This window comes from Mytilus trossulus, chromosome 3 (genome assembly GCF_036588685.1).
Source record: "Mytilus trossulus isolate FHL-02 chromosome 3, PNRI_Mtr1.1.1.hap1, whole genome shotgun sequence".
NCBI lineage: Eukaryota > Metazoa > Mollusca > Bivalvia > Mytilida > Mytilidae > Mytilus > Mytilus trossulus.
In genome coordinates, this window is record NC_086375.1 from 61656872 (window position 1) to 61673355 (window position 16484).

A 16484-nucleotide genomic window follows, 5' to 3' on the forward strand; every position below is an offset into this window, starting at 1 on the left:
GTAATGATAATTGAATTAGACAATTTGTGGTCTATGATTACAACATGTTTTAGTCATCATTTACTAATTAGAGCACCTTTCTAGATATAAGTTCGATTCTTGTTATTGTATCATGACACAACTGACTATTTTATATTAAAAGGTTAAATTTATATATGTTTATGCATATCAATATATTCGGACTCAGTTTATGGAGATAGGCAGCGACAACACCGGCTACATGTTGTCTAGTTTCCTAGATCGCTCTTCAAACTAGAATATATTAATAATAGCTTTCTTTAGTCGGTCGATGAACTTTCTCATCAGCTAATTCTGGTGGTGCATTACAGCACATGATGTATGGTGGCTGCTTTGAGATGGTACATATGTGCAGTTCGTCTGCATTTTCACAGTTTTGTAAAGGATCACAATGTTATTTGTCATACTAACACACATCTCTTCTTTTTTCTTTTTGTTTTTAATTTATGAAACATGCATGTTGTTCACATCCACCTCCTTTGGTGTTTGCTGGATGGCATGTAGCAAAACTTTTAGTACTAATAATTTTCATAGCGACAATATAATAGATTTCCCTGACATACATTGTAATACGCAAATATACCAATTCTTAAGTCGCATCAACAATTTGTCCAGATAATGATGATTTGTACACGTTTTCTCCTTCTGTTCTTGCGAAGTTTAAAAATGGGGAGCAGGACCATAATGAAAACATCATCATAATACCTTTCCTATTTCAAAAATATGCACATTTTAACATTTTTCGTCAGGGTTTGTGCCTTGGTCATACAATATATTTATAAATATCTGCTAGTTGATTTCTATATTGAAATGTAATAAAATTGAGAATGGACATGGGGAATGTGTCAAAGAGACAACAACCCGACCAAATAAAAAAACACAACAGCAGAAGGTTACCAACAGGTCTTCAATGTAGCGATAAATTCCCGCACCCGGAGGCGTCCTTCAGCTGGCCCCTAAACAAATATATACTAGTTCAGTGATAATGAACGACACTAATTTCCAAATTGTACACAAGAAACTAAAATTAAAATAATACAAGACTAACAAAGGCCAGAGGCTCCTGACTTGGGACAGGCGCAAAAATGCGGCGGGGTTAAACATGTTTATGAGATCTCAACCCTCCCCCTATACCTCTAACCAATGTAGAAAAGTAAACGCATAACAATACGCACATTAAAATTCAGTTCAAAAGAAGTCCGAGTCTGATGTCAGAAGATGTAACCAAAGAAAATAAACAAAATGCCAATAATACATAAATAACAACAGACTACTAGCATTTAACTGACATGCCAGCTCCAGACTTCAATTAAACTGACTAAAAGATTATGATTTTATCATATGAACATCAAGCACAATCCTTCCCGTTAGGGGTTTAGTATCATACCATCATAACATATATGAGAAGAACATAGCCCGTGTCATGCCAACAACTGTTTTTAGAATAAATGTGTTTAGTTACGACGCAAAGACCTTATCAGTGACTCAATATTAACGCCAAGATATGCAATCTTTAATGACTTGACAACAGTATCGTAATTATATCCCTTCTTAATAAGTCCATTCAAAGGTTTTGTAAGTTTCTGAGGTGAATACTGACACCTTTGTGCTTAATAAAGAATATTTCCATAAAAAATTGGATGTGAAATACCTGAACGTATAAGAAGTCTGCATGTTGAGCTATATTTACGAATGATGTATATATACCGATGATAAAATTTAGTAAATTGTTACATACACTAGCGAATCGTACAAGTTGAGATACATAAACACCGTAAGATGGTGACAAGGGAACGTCACCATCTAAAAACGGATAATTAACGATAGGAAATGAAAAATCATCCCTTTTATCATAAATTTTAGTATTCAGCTTTCCGTTAGTGATATAGATATCAAGATCGAGGAAAGGGCAGTGGTCATTGTTAGTATTAGCTTTATTTAAAGTAAGTTCAGCAGGATAAATTTCATTAATATACATACTGAAGTCGTCATTATTGAGAGCCAAAATATCATCCAAATATCTAAAAGTATTATTAAATTTGTTTATCAGATGTTGTTTTGAATACAATGTTTTATTTATCTTGTTTAGCCATATTTGCGAATGAACCTATTTAAAAGTTTTTCAAACAGATGAAAATATGAAACACTGTAAGTATTTGGTGCTTCCGAAGTCTTTTACTGGATTAACATTCACCACGTACGCCCAATCCAATAATTCGAAAGCCACTTATTATATGATGTATAAATACCTAAATACATGACTACCTATATGATCAACGAAGGCAACACTAGTATACCGCTGTTCGAAAGTCATAAATCGATTAAGACCAAAACATTCGGGTTACAAACTAAAATAGAGAAAAGTACTTCAACTATAAGCGGAAAACAATAAAACAACAGAAACATTGAATCGAACAAAACACCAAGATATACCCAAAAGGAGATAGTAAAATTCATCTAAGATCATTTTTTTACCTGAGGGTATTAGAACCTTAGCTTCTTATAATGTTTAGATGCACAAGAAAGTGTTTATAGTTAACCAAATTCTGTCTATTATAAAATATAATTTATTTATAGCTCTATTCTTTTATTTTGTTACCCTTTGATACATCTTTATGAGCAATCTGGGAAATGGAAGATTAAATATAAAAAAAGTTTTTTGTTTAAATCTTAGCTTCACATGTGACAATTGCAAATAATTGATTCAGAAATAAACAAATATATGTCAATATACGGTATTCAACAATGTGCAAAACCAATATAGAATAGTAAGCTATGAAAACTTGTTTCAGGTGCTAAACTGTTGATTTACGGAGACTTTGAACATTGAAAAAAATATCCCTACTTTCAAATATGTTTAAGATTCTTCATAAAATACGATTGATACTGGCACGGACCATCGTCATCGTCATAGAATAAGATGATCTCGCAGTAGTTAATTCTTCTTCTTTTCATTTATGTTTAACACTATCAAATACATTTTCTCGGTTTATTAATATCCTCAGTATATTGTCATTATTATATAAAGGTTTATATGGTATCATGGAGCCGGATTCCGAAGTATACTTAGAATTATAAAACAGATAAATAAACAATATTTATTTAAAAATGATAATTTCATTTGATGTTGGCTTCAGTAGATATAATAGTTTTTTTATTGCATGTAGACGAACGTAAATTATAATTGTGTTTTTTTTTTATTTTGCATCCTGTAATCTTTCTCTTTTAAATGGATTATATGCATCTTACATGGACCATCACTTTCTCCTCAGAACACAGTGACACTCATGGTGTATGTACTGAATACAAACTGTTCCCCGCATAATTCATTTAAGAACATTATTCTGAAGAAATTGTATCATCGCTGGTGCTCAAGAGTACTATCATAAATAACATTAAAAGTGTTGTTGCATGTTAAATAAAATCATTAGAAAGGTGAATAAACACATTAATTGACAAATAGGTCATAAATATAAAGATTTTTATAATTCTATTGGTTTGTCAAAGCGTTGATACAAGCATACTCTGCATACTAACAATTTGCACACGATCATCACGATTGTAGTGACGTTGTTGTAAGAAGCAAGTGCAGTCATGAATGATGTATTTTCATTTACAAATTAAGAAATACAATTTTATTTTATTTTCAATTCTTTCTTTATTTAAGAATTGAATACTTTTTTTTGTAACTTCATTGAGGTGTAAAAGCGTTGATCGAAGTACATTTTGTTTCCGCGCTTCATTTTAAAAATGTACACACGGTCAACGCTTTTACAACCCTATGAGATTACAAAAAGAAGCATTCAATACTTATGATTACATTTTTTAGCTATGATCGTGAAAACACGATTTTATAATTGTTTTATTTAATTCATATGTGCACTTTATTGTGGGAACACGTGTTATCATGAATGAAAAGTTTCATTGAGTAATGCAATTGCTTACGGAATAACACGTGATGTGCACTTAGCCAAGCAGAATATAGTATTATAATGAAACTGACATCTAATGTAATTATAATAGTATGGATTGGATTCTGTCATGTATAGTTATATTATTCAGGGTTAAAACAAATTAAACGAAATTTCTAATAGTATGACTCTGCAAAGTAGAGCAACAATAATGAAGCTCCTAACATTTTGACTACGACTAGAAGATGAGGTCATGTCTGATTTACGGATAGAGGTTTATCTTGCACCAGGCTACATTTAAGTTTCACCTAATGTTATGTGTTGTGTAAAAAAAAAGAAAGAACATCAGCTTTCACGGTCAGACAATAATTTGACGTGCCTAAATAGTGATATATCCCAACAGTGAAATTAGAGGTTGTAAACAAAAGGTCGTCTAGTTTTAATCATTGATACATATTGAACTAAATCATAATTTCAGTTCATTTTAGTGCGTTTTAACTTTTTACAGAAATCGCTAATTTTGACTTATTGAATGATTTTAACTGTGATAGATGAACATCCTACAGGTGGTTTTGGTTTTTTAAATTAAATTGACATTAACACATTGGCTTCATTTACATGTTTGCATAAAAGTGGTAGACTTCAATTATCGAATGCATAAAAACACAAAAGGGTTATTCAAAATCAAAATGATCATGCCACAAACCAGAGAGAAAAAAACATTTACACAATTTACAATTAAAATACAAAAGGAACAAACTAATTTTATGATAATCATATACTCCTGCAAACATTTTATTTCACTGTTTTTGGCAACAAAAAAATATATTGAAAGTTGCAAAAACTTGATTTCATTTCGAGGAGAGACAATGCTAACTGCTATTCGTTCTTTCTAAACTTATTGAACATGTTAATGGATAATTATGTCATATCAGAAATTCAATCTCAAGAATTTCATAAAACAGAAAGAATGATTACAAAGATAATGTATGGTCCATTACAATTAATTTGCATCTTATATGATGTTAATACACATAAGAACGAATTAGACTGAGAAACATAAAAGAAATACAATCTGTCTTCTGATTATATAAGTTGTGAGTAATCAAATGTAACATGCCCTGTTACATGATAAATCATAATGTCAATGTAATTTGAATTTCATTTTGAACAAGAAATTTGTGTTAGTCCTATAATACGATGCTATTTACTTAAGAATGGTATATGACTGATTCAAACATATACTTTTTTTATTCTAATAATGCACTTTGGCTTTCTTTGCTTCGTACCGTTCTGATGAGTCAAGCTATTTCCAGCTGATTTGTACAAATGTTTTTATCTTGTGTAGATAAACCACTGTCAAATGCTAGGGGGATCGAAGGGGTTTAAGTGCTTTCAAATATTTTTAATGTAGATGGGGGTCTAAATAAATAATTTGTCAAAATGTAGTTTATATCAATTATAAAAATGTCATTATATATATTTAAATGAAAATTCTTACACATGAATAACCTACTTCTTTCAAAGTTTGCACATTCTATGAAAGATCTAGACCGATATTTCTTGTATTTCAAAATCCAAGATTGAGGAAGACCCCCTATTTACCTTAACTCAGCTACATTCTATATATACCAGTCACAAGTAAGTCGTTGGTCTGTCATATGTGTTAATCGTTTATTGTTTAGTCATGATCAAACCACTCATTTTGAAAGCCCTGTAAATTTGAATTGATTCACATTTTTCTGATTGTTGCAGGCCGTACCGAAGTCTATAATAGTTACTTAAACCACTTCATTTTTGGTAGTCCCGTTTTAAATATTGTTTGTCTTATGTTTGTTTGACTCTTGGTTTACTGTCATATTGTATATTTTTTTGTCGTTTTTGCAAAGGAGGGGTTAAAATTTAAGAAATGATTACAGACCATTTTAGTACACATATTACTAGTTATAATCATCACTTTAAAAAAACTTAGCACTCTAAGAAATAAACTCATCATAGATAAATAAAACACAAAACGAAAAAAAACTCGTATTTTTTCTTTCTAGAAAATAAAGTTTAAATTTTTAACATATCACTTAAAATTATGTGGTTCGTTATTTCCGATGGAGAATTGCGGAAATCAGACAAATTAGATAAATACGTCTCTCAAGGTGAAAACAGTGGGCTTTTTTTGCTCTATATACTCCACTCTTTTAAAGAAACAATAAGCAATGCTTCTCCAAATCATCATTGTTGTGTAATGCATATCGACATTACTTTTTTCACGTCAAATGCTGAAGGAAACATAAGGAGTTATGGAGTCAATACACAAAAGAAAGAAGTGCGAATATCATAAAGAAATAACATTAGGTAGAAAGTTGTTTGATTGAAATTTACACCACATTTCATTTGTTTATGTAGTACATTGCAACTTCTAGCGATCAAAATTAAATTATAATTCTTACACATGCAGACTGCATTTACTAATAAATCTAATGAACAATACATGTATATGAACTGTACGATGGAAGCCTTTTTAATTCATGTGTATAACTATTTGAATCTTTCTAGATTTGTGTATGAATGAAATCACAGATACGGCAATCGTCTCGATTTAATCTGTTGGCCACTTCCTTCGATTGTGCAAGGTGCGGATATAAGACAATAACAATCAAAACCAATGAGTAAACAAAGACTCACAAAACCAAAGGACATTTACATCAACAGTTATAAATAATAATAACTACAAACACGAACTCCACTAAAAACCGTGAGTGAAATCGGGTGCTCCGGAAGGGTAAGCATTTCCTGCACCGTATACGGCACCCATCGTGTTATTTTTTTGTTCAGTTCGGTAATGATGAAAAGTAATTATGACTGAGGAAGAATATCAGATATGATTTCTGACACACTTTTGTCATAATGGCCAATCAGCTTATGATGGCGACCGTAAAATTTCTTGAGTGATGTCCTTAATTTGATTGATTCATAGCCGTGTCTTAGCAATTTTTGAGAAAGTAATACTCCTCGTTCAACAAAATCAACGTACTTTGAGCTAGCTCTAGAGTAACGTATCAATTGAGACACATATATCCCATATGCTAGTGCCGCTGTGATGTTGCTAAACAGAAATGGAAAGTTGACTATAGGAAAATTAAAATCATCGCGTTTGTCATAGATATAGTCATTTCGAGAAAAAGGTCTAAATATGAAGCAGATTTATCTGTGTCGGTGATATCTTTAATTTCAAGTTCACTTGGATATATTAAATGTTAGTGATCAATGAATTGAGAGACTACAATTGACTGATCCTTTGTTAAATGTGGTATAGTTGTTTGTTTATATATATTTCAAAACATGTAAAGCAAACGATATTTGGTTCTAAAATGTGTTTAACTGTTTGTCTTTCATTGTTTTTCCCTGAACGCACTTCATTTTACATGAGCTTTACCTTATACACCAATCATGCAATTAAATGGAATTTCCGTGATGTTGAACAATAACTGCCTAACGAACTTTCTTGTAAATTGATTTGTATTTTTATATAAAATTATCATATAATAGTATTGCTCTTTCAAACTTTTGATATATTAAAGATAATAATGTGAAGCAGTTGCAGAAACTTTTTCCCTTGTGAACAATTACGTATACATTTCTAGTTAATACAACCATTGACGAACTAAATTATTTTGGGTTTTTTATTGATTGCAATTGTAAACAATCGATATCTTTAACCATTTACACCATGTAAAAATAAATACCTCTCTTCATTATCTTTATAAACATCGTGCATTTCAACAGTTATTGAAATCATCAATCTTCTTTTATTTGAACTTATACAGAAAACAGATATTTGTTTTTCAAAAATATTCATTTAAGTTGCAAAACATGAAGATAATCTTTTCATTCTTGTTTTTGCTTTCATAAATGCAAATAAACAGTAAACCTCTTCTTTTTTGTACAAGTCAAACGAGAGCAATCCAGATATTTTTAATGGTAATTTGATCTTCATCTCCGTTCTTATAACGAAGCACCGGGCAGTGCATCTCCCATTCATTACTTATTCACTTCGAATGCAAAGCAACGTTTAATTTTTGCGAGTAGTAATAGGGAACATAGAATTACACAAGCGAACAAAGTAAGAGTAGTGTAAAGACATAGCATAATGTAGATATTGGTCTAATTGACATTTATACAACTCATCCTTTTTTTTTGTATACAGTGCATTGCAACTTTTGGTTTACTACATTACATTGTGGTTCTAATACATGCAATTGCATTTACTAATATGAACTGTACGATGAAAACTCGATGGTTCTTTCTGATAACTGTTTGCCCAATTTTCCGTGCAATACAATTCACGTGTAGTATCATAAATTTATGGAGGATGAACTCACAGATGTAGCCCTCGTATCGACTTACTTATTTGTCCACTTTACTCGAATTTTCCGAGAGAGGTTGTGATTCAGAGATTGTAGTAGGCTGATCCTTTATGAAAAATGGTACAGTTAGTTGCAAATATATTACACATTTCACAATCCCTTAAACAGGTGGTTTACCCTATGCCTCAATTTGGTTGTTTAATAGAATCTCTATCATGTTGAAAAGCAGGTGCCTTATGCCATTGATAAGTAATCAATTTGTACGTGTACATGTAATTATCATAAAGCAGCTTCGAAATAAACTTTTATAGCCATGTATAGATACATGTTCTTGACATATATAATTCTATGAAGTAGCTGCTCTACTTTGTGAATAATGACTCTACTAAATAGTAAGATCATTCAAACACTATATCCAATTAAACTAACTTCAAGTTTTCTAGTTTAGAATATATATACAATATATATATAAGTTTGTGTGTGTGTTTGTGAGATAGTAATTATTTGAGTTTTTACCATTCTGTGCGGTCTGCATTTTAACTGCAAAGGTAAAGGTAATCAGTTAATAAATGTAAAAATAGAAACCTATTTCTATATTTGTTTTAATGAACATCGTTTATTTCAATAACTTTTGGAATTATCAATCTTCTTTGATTTGAACTTATACGGAATACAGATATATGTATTTCAAAAATGTACATTTATGGTATTAAACAGTAATGTTATTATCTTATTTTTATTTGTTTTTATAAATGCAAATTAAAAGTAAACATCTTGTTTTCTTTTTTTTCTCTTCAAGGCCAAATCGTCTTATGATCGATTGAACTATATTTTATTGAAAACAAAGCTGATATAAAATGTGCCATGAATCAGGGTTTATATACATTATTTTGATTGCTTGATTTGAGGCAACTGGCAGCTATAACGTTTGAAATAGTCGCTTTCATTTTGAAACTATCTAAGCAAGAACAATTCTCGTTCAAACAACAATGATTTAACTGATCCAGATGGAATGAACTTAATTGCCAGTGGATCTATTAGATCGCACTTGTATACTACATGGGAATGTATATGGAAGATCACTTTTAGTACGAATCTTATAGTTATCGTCGTTGGTCTGTAGTACATTATCTATATGTATTTGATGCAAGTTGTTGTCGTTAATTTCTAATATGCATACGAAGCACCATATATACGTGATTCTGCAGTTCCTTATAAAGAAAATTCGTCGGATTAGGAATGGACATGTGTATCAAGTGAAATGATTCAACAGAACATGGGATAAGTGTTTTCAGTAATATGGATTATAAGGGGCCTGGAAACAGCTAGTAAATTCCATAGGATGTCGATTCTTGAAATGAAGATCCAAAGTTGATAAAAGTTTTAAAACGAATGTATAAAAGATGGTCAAATGCGATGATTTGACGAAAGTTTGTAACAACATATACAAGACTATGAGTATAGGACTTTGACCTTCTCTCATTTAATCACATACATTCATTTCGATGACATTAAAGTTTATTTCATTTGTGACATATTCTTAATCTTAGAACCTATAAAACGGATTCCTTTTTAACGAAGAAAGGTCTCTTAATTTAATTGTATGTGCCTTTGTCAATTTTACTACTTTCAAGACTGAAAATAATACAAGGGCGACATATGTATTACATGTTTAGCGCATTATCTGCATGATTTCATATGTTCAGTATATTGAAATTCCGAAGGACAATTATTGTTTGCAACATGCGTTTGTACATTTTTCATTGTTCTTCTACAAGAACTTTGCCTGTCCAATTATTTAAAATAAATTAAAAAGGGGATACGTATTTAGTGTTCACTTTTGTTTTTCATAACAAATGTTATATTTAAACGAAACTGTTAGCTTGTTACAATGTTTCAAGATATATTGAGTCTAAGGAGGTTTCAAGTATTATTCCATACAATAGAAAAAGATAGGCCGATTAGAATTCATGATATACAGACCATTAATCATAATGTATCCTACCCAGTTTCATCCTTTTCAGGTTACAGATCTGTTGGTGGAAGTCAAAAAGAGAAGATACGAACTATACTGTGAGACTGCACATCGATCTGGTTGTTTCATTGATCACCCTAGTAACATAAATCGTTTTGGAGTGGTAAATTTGATTTCCAGGTAAGAAATTTTTCAAATTGAATAAATACGCCTGTTTCAAAGATAAGGTAAAGAAGCTATTAAACCAAGAGTTCCAAATGGTGAAGTTGAAATCATCCCTTCGTAAATTTTACGGACGCCATCACGAGTTGGTTGACCGTTATGGAATAACCGTTTCACAAATGATATCGGATATGTTCCTTACGTCGTAACTACAATCCCCTTCCCTTTCATGAATTTGACCTACCGAATTAGACTATTTACCGGATTTGTAATCACATAAGCAACACGACGGGTGCCGCATCTGGAGCAGGATCTGCTCACCCTTCCGGAGCACCTGAGATCACCCCTGGTTTTTGGTGGGGTTCGTGTTGTTTATTCTTTAGTTTTCTATGTTGTGTCATGTGTACTATTGGTTTTCTGTTTTTTTCATTTTTAGCCATGGCGTTGTCAGTTTGTTTTAGATTTACGAGTTGACTGTCCCTTTGGTATCTTTCGTCCCCCTTTTATGGTAGAGAGTGATATCCGGATGACAAAATATAAGATAAATCAATTATTCGGACACATGAAATTTATTTATAATCATTTGCATATTTTACAGCACTGGGTTGATACACTTACTGGTGATCTCAATGCTCTTCAAATTTATACTTGTTTGGCTTTCTACCTACATTGATCTCACTGATGAGTCTTACGCAGACGAAACGCGCGCCTTTCTTGGTGTAGGGACTACCTTTGGTTGAACCATACAGGTATGGAGAAACTTGAATTAATCAAATTTGATATTCAATGTTGCAAGCGTTGTGTCATAGATGGCGTGAAGTGAACGTGGGACTTTCCGTTCAAAAGTTTCCTCGGAGTTCGGTACTTTTTTTTGGTTTTTTCACCTGTTTTTTGCAAATCTAGATCAGTCCTATTCATTGAAGATGTGGTAACAAGTGATGCATTTACTATAATTAATGCAAATGATCGGTATGACAGTTTTATCGTTTGTGAATAGCATATTTAACTACTGATATCATAATTCAATTGTTCACTAGGAACAATCGATGCGTGTGAAGGTTCCCTGGATAATGGATAGCAACGTACAGTTAAATGGGTCAAAAATGAGAATAGCACAAACTGTGTAGTCGGCTATTAAATGCCTCAAAACAATTGAAACGAGAAAAACTAACGGCCTCATTTATTACAAAACAGTTTACTTAAACCCCTATGACGAACTGGAGCCAACGACAACCTCAGAACTACACAATTCTGACTTGGGACAAACTCATAAAGATTGTGACGCGGTTAAACACGTTTGTGTGCCTTCAAATCTTCCCTTACCTGTGACAGTGATGTGGCAACATAAAAACAGACTGTAAAAACAACTGTAATTGGCTTCACTGATATATCAGTATGAGGAAAAAACGTGCAACAAAAATACCTTCAAGATCAATCAAAAAGAGGTAAGGGGGTCCATTTTTAACCAAAATCAAATGATATCAACAAACGGAATGAGTGAAAAACATCGGAGACGAATAATCCTGACAAATTACAGGCATTTTCCGAAGAAAATGGTGGGTTAAACCTTGTTTTATATTTAGCCAAACCTCCCACTTGTATAACAAAAGCAGCAAATATTGTACATTAAACTTGCAACTTAATTGACTTTAAACTAGAATAGATAACAAAACAAAATATGCGAATGAAAACAAACTAATACAGGATTTTTTATTTTGTTTTTATAAAAAAACGGTATAACAAACAAACAACAAAACAACAGCACAAAACATTTACCAAAAATGAATAACATAAGTCTAATAGTGTATCAAGTTCTAAATAAAACTGAATTTGTTCATTTGACATTAAGTTTGCTAAGATTTATATACGGTCTGAATAAAGACCATAAACAGTAGAGACATGTACGACCTTTTTGAATGCTAAGAACAGATAGTGCAGAATTTTAGAGCAAGAAAAACATAAAAAAAAAGAATATTTGTCACCATTCGAGTTGTTTAAAATATAAAATATGGCTTTAATTTTCTTCAATGAAATTGAGAAAGGAAATGGGGAATGTGTCAAAGCGACAACAACCCGACCTAGGATGTTTAGGTTTCAGAAATTGTATGCGTAATAACGTATTTAATAGACATCAAAAGAATATTGAGTGTCGAGATACCTAAACAAAGCTGAAATTTAATTAGAATTGCATGATTCATCAGATTGAGAAGACGCACACCAAGACACAAGATACAAAGTAGCGATTTTAGAGTATTCTTAGTTACCTAAATCTCGCTCAAAGCTGAGTACAACTCCCGAACTGAAGTTGCTATCAATACACATCAAAAAGTAAAATCACAATAATACTGAACTCAGAGGAAAATCAATTAGGAAAGTCCATAATCACATGGCAAAATCAAATTACAAAACGCATCAAAAACGAATGGACAAGAACTGTCATATTCCTGACTTGGTACAGGCATTTTCAAATGAAGAAAATGGTGGATTAAACCTGGTTCTATAGCGCTAACCCTCTCACTTTAATAACAGTCTCATCAAACAGATTAAGTGTAAACACGTCATTAGCTGTCTGCAAAAATATATCTTATAACAGAATACAAGACCATAAGTATTCCTTACTGTATATCACTTTTCATTAATATATGTTTTGATTTTTGAACAAAATATATTAATTTATTTAAAGATGTTCCTTCGGTATTAAGTATTAAGTGTGCATGGTTAGTATCTACTTGTATGTGCTCTATTAACAATATCACTATACCAATAATGATGTGATAGCCAGCTTGTACGAGATATTCTACAGATACATTCAAACTGATAAGCGAAAGCTTTGTACCTTTGACAAGGCGAACAAGTTGAAAAATAAACACAACGTAAGAACGGACCAAAGAGACATTGTCGCCCAAAAACGGAAAATTTAGACTACTGAAGGTCTACTTTGATGTTAATGTTTAGGTGGATATTTTCGTATGAAACGAAAAAAGAACAATTATTTCTGTTAGTTTTACATTTTTTCAAGCAAGCTCCTAGGTATTAATTTTCAAAATATACTGAGACATGTTTGGTTATCTAAACAAATTTACCCGATAACGTTAAATGCTATTTTTATTAATTGAGTTGAATTTAGACGTACCCTTGCTGACCATACACCGTACAGGTACAGGTACACGTCGAATATTAAAAGAATGTACTAGTTGTATTGTAGTTGGTTTATATTGTAAATGAATTAACTAATCTTGGTAGTCGTGTATTTGTTATTTGCTCTCAGTTTGCTTTAGTTACATTGTATAATGAAAAACAATTTCGAATTAACAACTGGGTCAGTATTTATTAGATGTTCAAAATATTCCCGAACCAGGGGAGGTTGATGTTATTAAGTATATAATATATGACTTGCTAGATGATAACACTGGAACATAATAATAAATGTGTACGGTTGTCGTCTTAATAAAATATCTTATGGAAATAAAATAGACTTATAAGAAATTGGAATTAAATGTCTTTTGAATTAACTTAAAGAAAGACTAGGGACTTGACTCAATATACAGGTTTTAATTTTAAAAGCTACATTTGTTTTTAAAGTACTAAATGCAATGAATATACTTGGTTACTAGTAATTTAAAACAAATACCATGGGACATTTGTTGCAATCCTCTCAAGAATTTTTTAACGTTTCAGGAAAGTTCGTTCCATTTAAGTAATTATTATATCTTTCCCAATGCCAATGAGAAATTGGATTCATTAATATGTTAATCAAACGTATTGATAATTTTAAGAGGAAAATCCACAGGACTTTTGGAGAAAAAATTATAAAATAGGAAATGTCTAAAGCGCTTGGTGTGTCTTTTTTTTTTTTCATTTTTACCATGGCTTTTTCACTTTGTTTTCGACTTTGGAGTTTGTATGTCTCTTTGGTATCTTTTGCCTCTCTTTTATGTCTGTTGTTTGGTATGGTGCCTCAATTTGTTGCTATGTTGCAATAATGCTTAAAAAAAACCACAAACATTTTTGGTGGGCGTAAAAAATTATATCCCTAGTTTCGCTTTATGAGGTGATATTGGTTGGATGCTCTTTGATTTAATATCTAAGTGGACAAACATTTCAAGATTATGGTTTAGACTTACTAAATAGAAAATACCATTTGGCTTTTTCGATATCCAGTCTGTATCAACCCAAGACGCCAATATAAACCCAAGAGCTCTGTTCGAGGGATTATATTGGTTGAGGATTCATACGGTGTCTGCTATTGGAAAAGCCATTCATTTACACTTTATTATATACCTAAAGTGGATTTTTTTTATGTGACACGCCGTTATATTGAGGTTTGATTAAGCCTTCGCAACAGTGACTGATATCGATAATTTGACACCATATATATTTAAGATGTGATAAATTCATTGCAACAGTGACTGATATCGATAATTTGACGTCATATAGATTAAAGGTGTGATCAATTCATTGCAACAGTGACTGATAACGATATCATCTCGGACTGCCGTTGACCGTATTATACATGCAATTCATCTGTTTTTACTCCTAAGTATAAAAAAAATGATCTCACTGTAGAGTAAATAAAAAGGTTTTCATAAGGGAAAATAAATGTTATAATAGAAGATTAGAAACAAAGAGTCCATGTGAAATTCAAATAATATGATATGGAGGTTTTATGCAATACTGATATTAATATTGATAACAGGAAACAGATTGCAAATGACATTTCTTTAGATTTAAAGAGAATGGTTATCTCACTTAATGTGCTATAAACGTAGTAAACCACAAACACATATGGATTTATTTTTAACAAGAATTGTAAAGAGAAATTTTTATGTATTGTTGGTTCTAGAAAATCTAAGAAATCATATGCAAACTTCAGATGTGGTGTTATGTGACTGGGAATAAACAATTGTAGTTCTGAAGTCATTAATGTTAGAAATAGATTGTGTTTTACTGAAAAATGACATTACAAGTCGTTCTATGTGTCCGAGCAAAAACTGAATTTTTTAGATGTGTATGCTATGTTTATAAAGGAGCTACGAAGGTTTATGAATGAGAACAAAACAGTATCTCAAAATGTATTTTCATAAAGTTAAAAAGATTGATAAAATTGATGGGGAAAAAAAATGTTTATATTTTATTATATTCTGTTTATTTTCCTGGATACCCAGAAAGTATTTCACAGGGATACTTTATTGAATTTGTAACAAGCAATTTGATGAATAAAGAATATTTATTTGTTGTTAAAGAAAAAAAAAAATGAAATGAAAATAATATTTGAACGTGAACTACAACATTAGTAACTGTGATTGGACAGTTGTCCTTATAAGTGTGGAGCTGTTGAGTGGTACCGAAGCAAAATGAGGATATTGCAAACTTAGATCATTGTTTAGTATTCAATCTAGAATCAAGAAATGAATGATTTATAAAATATCATTTTACTATAATTACACGAAGCATGAACACTTCATTTGAGTGCAGGTTTTTTTCTCATAAATCGTGATATAAATAGTTATCAAAGGTACCAGGATTATAATTTAGTACGCCAGACGCGCGTTTCGTCTTCATAAGACTCATCAGTGACGACGCTCATATCAAAATATTTATAAAGCCAAACAAAGTTGAAAAGCATTGAAGATCCAAAATTCCAAAAAGTTGTGCCAAATACGGCTAAGGTAATCTATGCCTGGAATAAGAAAATCCTTAGTTTTTCGAAAATTTCAAAGTTTGGTAAACAGGAAATTTATAAAAATGACCACATTATTGATATTCGTGTCAACACCGAAGTGTTGACTACTGGGCTGGTGATACCCTATAATCTCATTACCTGCTTTACCATGCAATCACATCTATCTAAAAGTGTGGCATTCACATAAATATTTCCGTTTGATGAACAATAACAAACTCTTTTCTATAGTATCAGCATCTCAATCGTGTGTCGAAGTTACTGCAAACTACCCAATCTGTGGGCGAAGTGAAAAAGATGTGATATCTATTAATAATAATAGGACCACTTTTCCTATACTAGTAATAGTATTAATGAAAAACACACAATCCCAAACA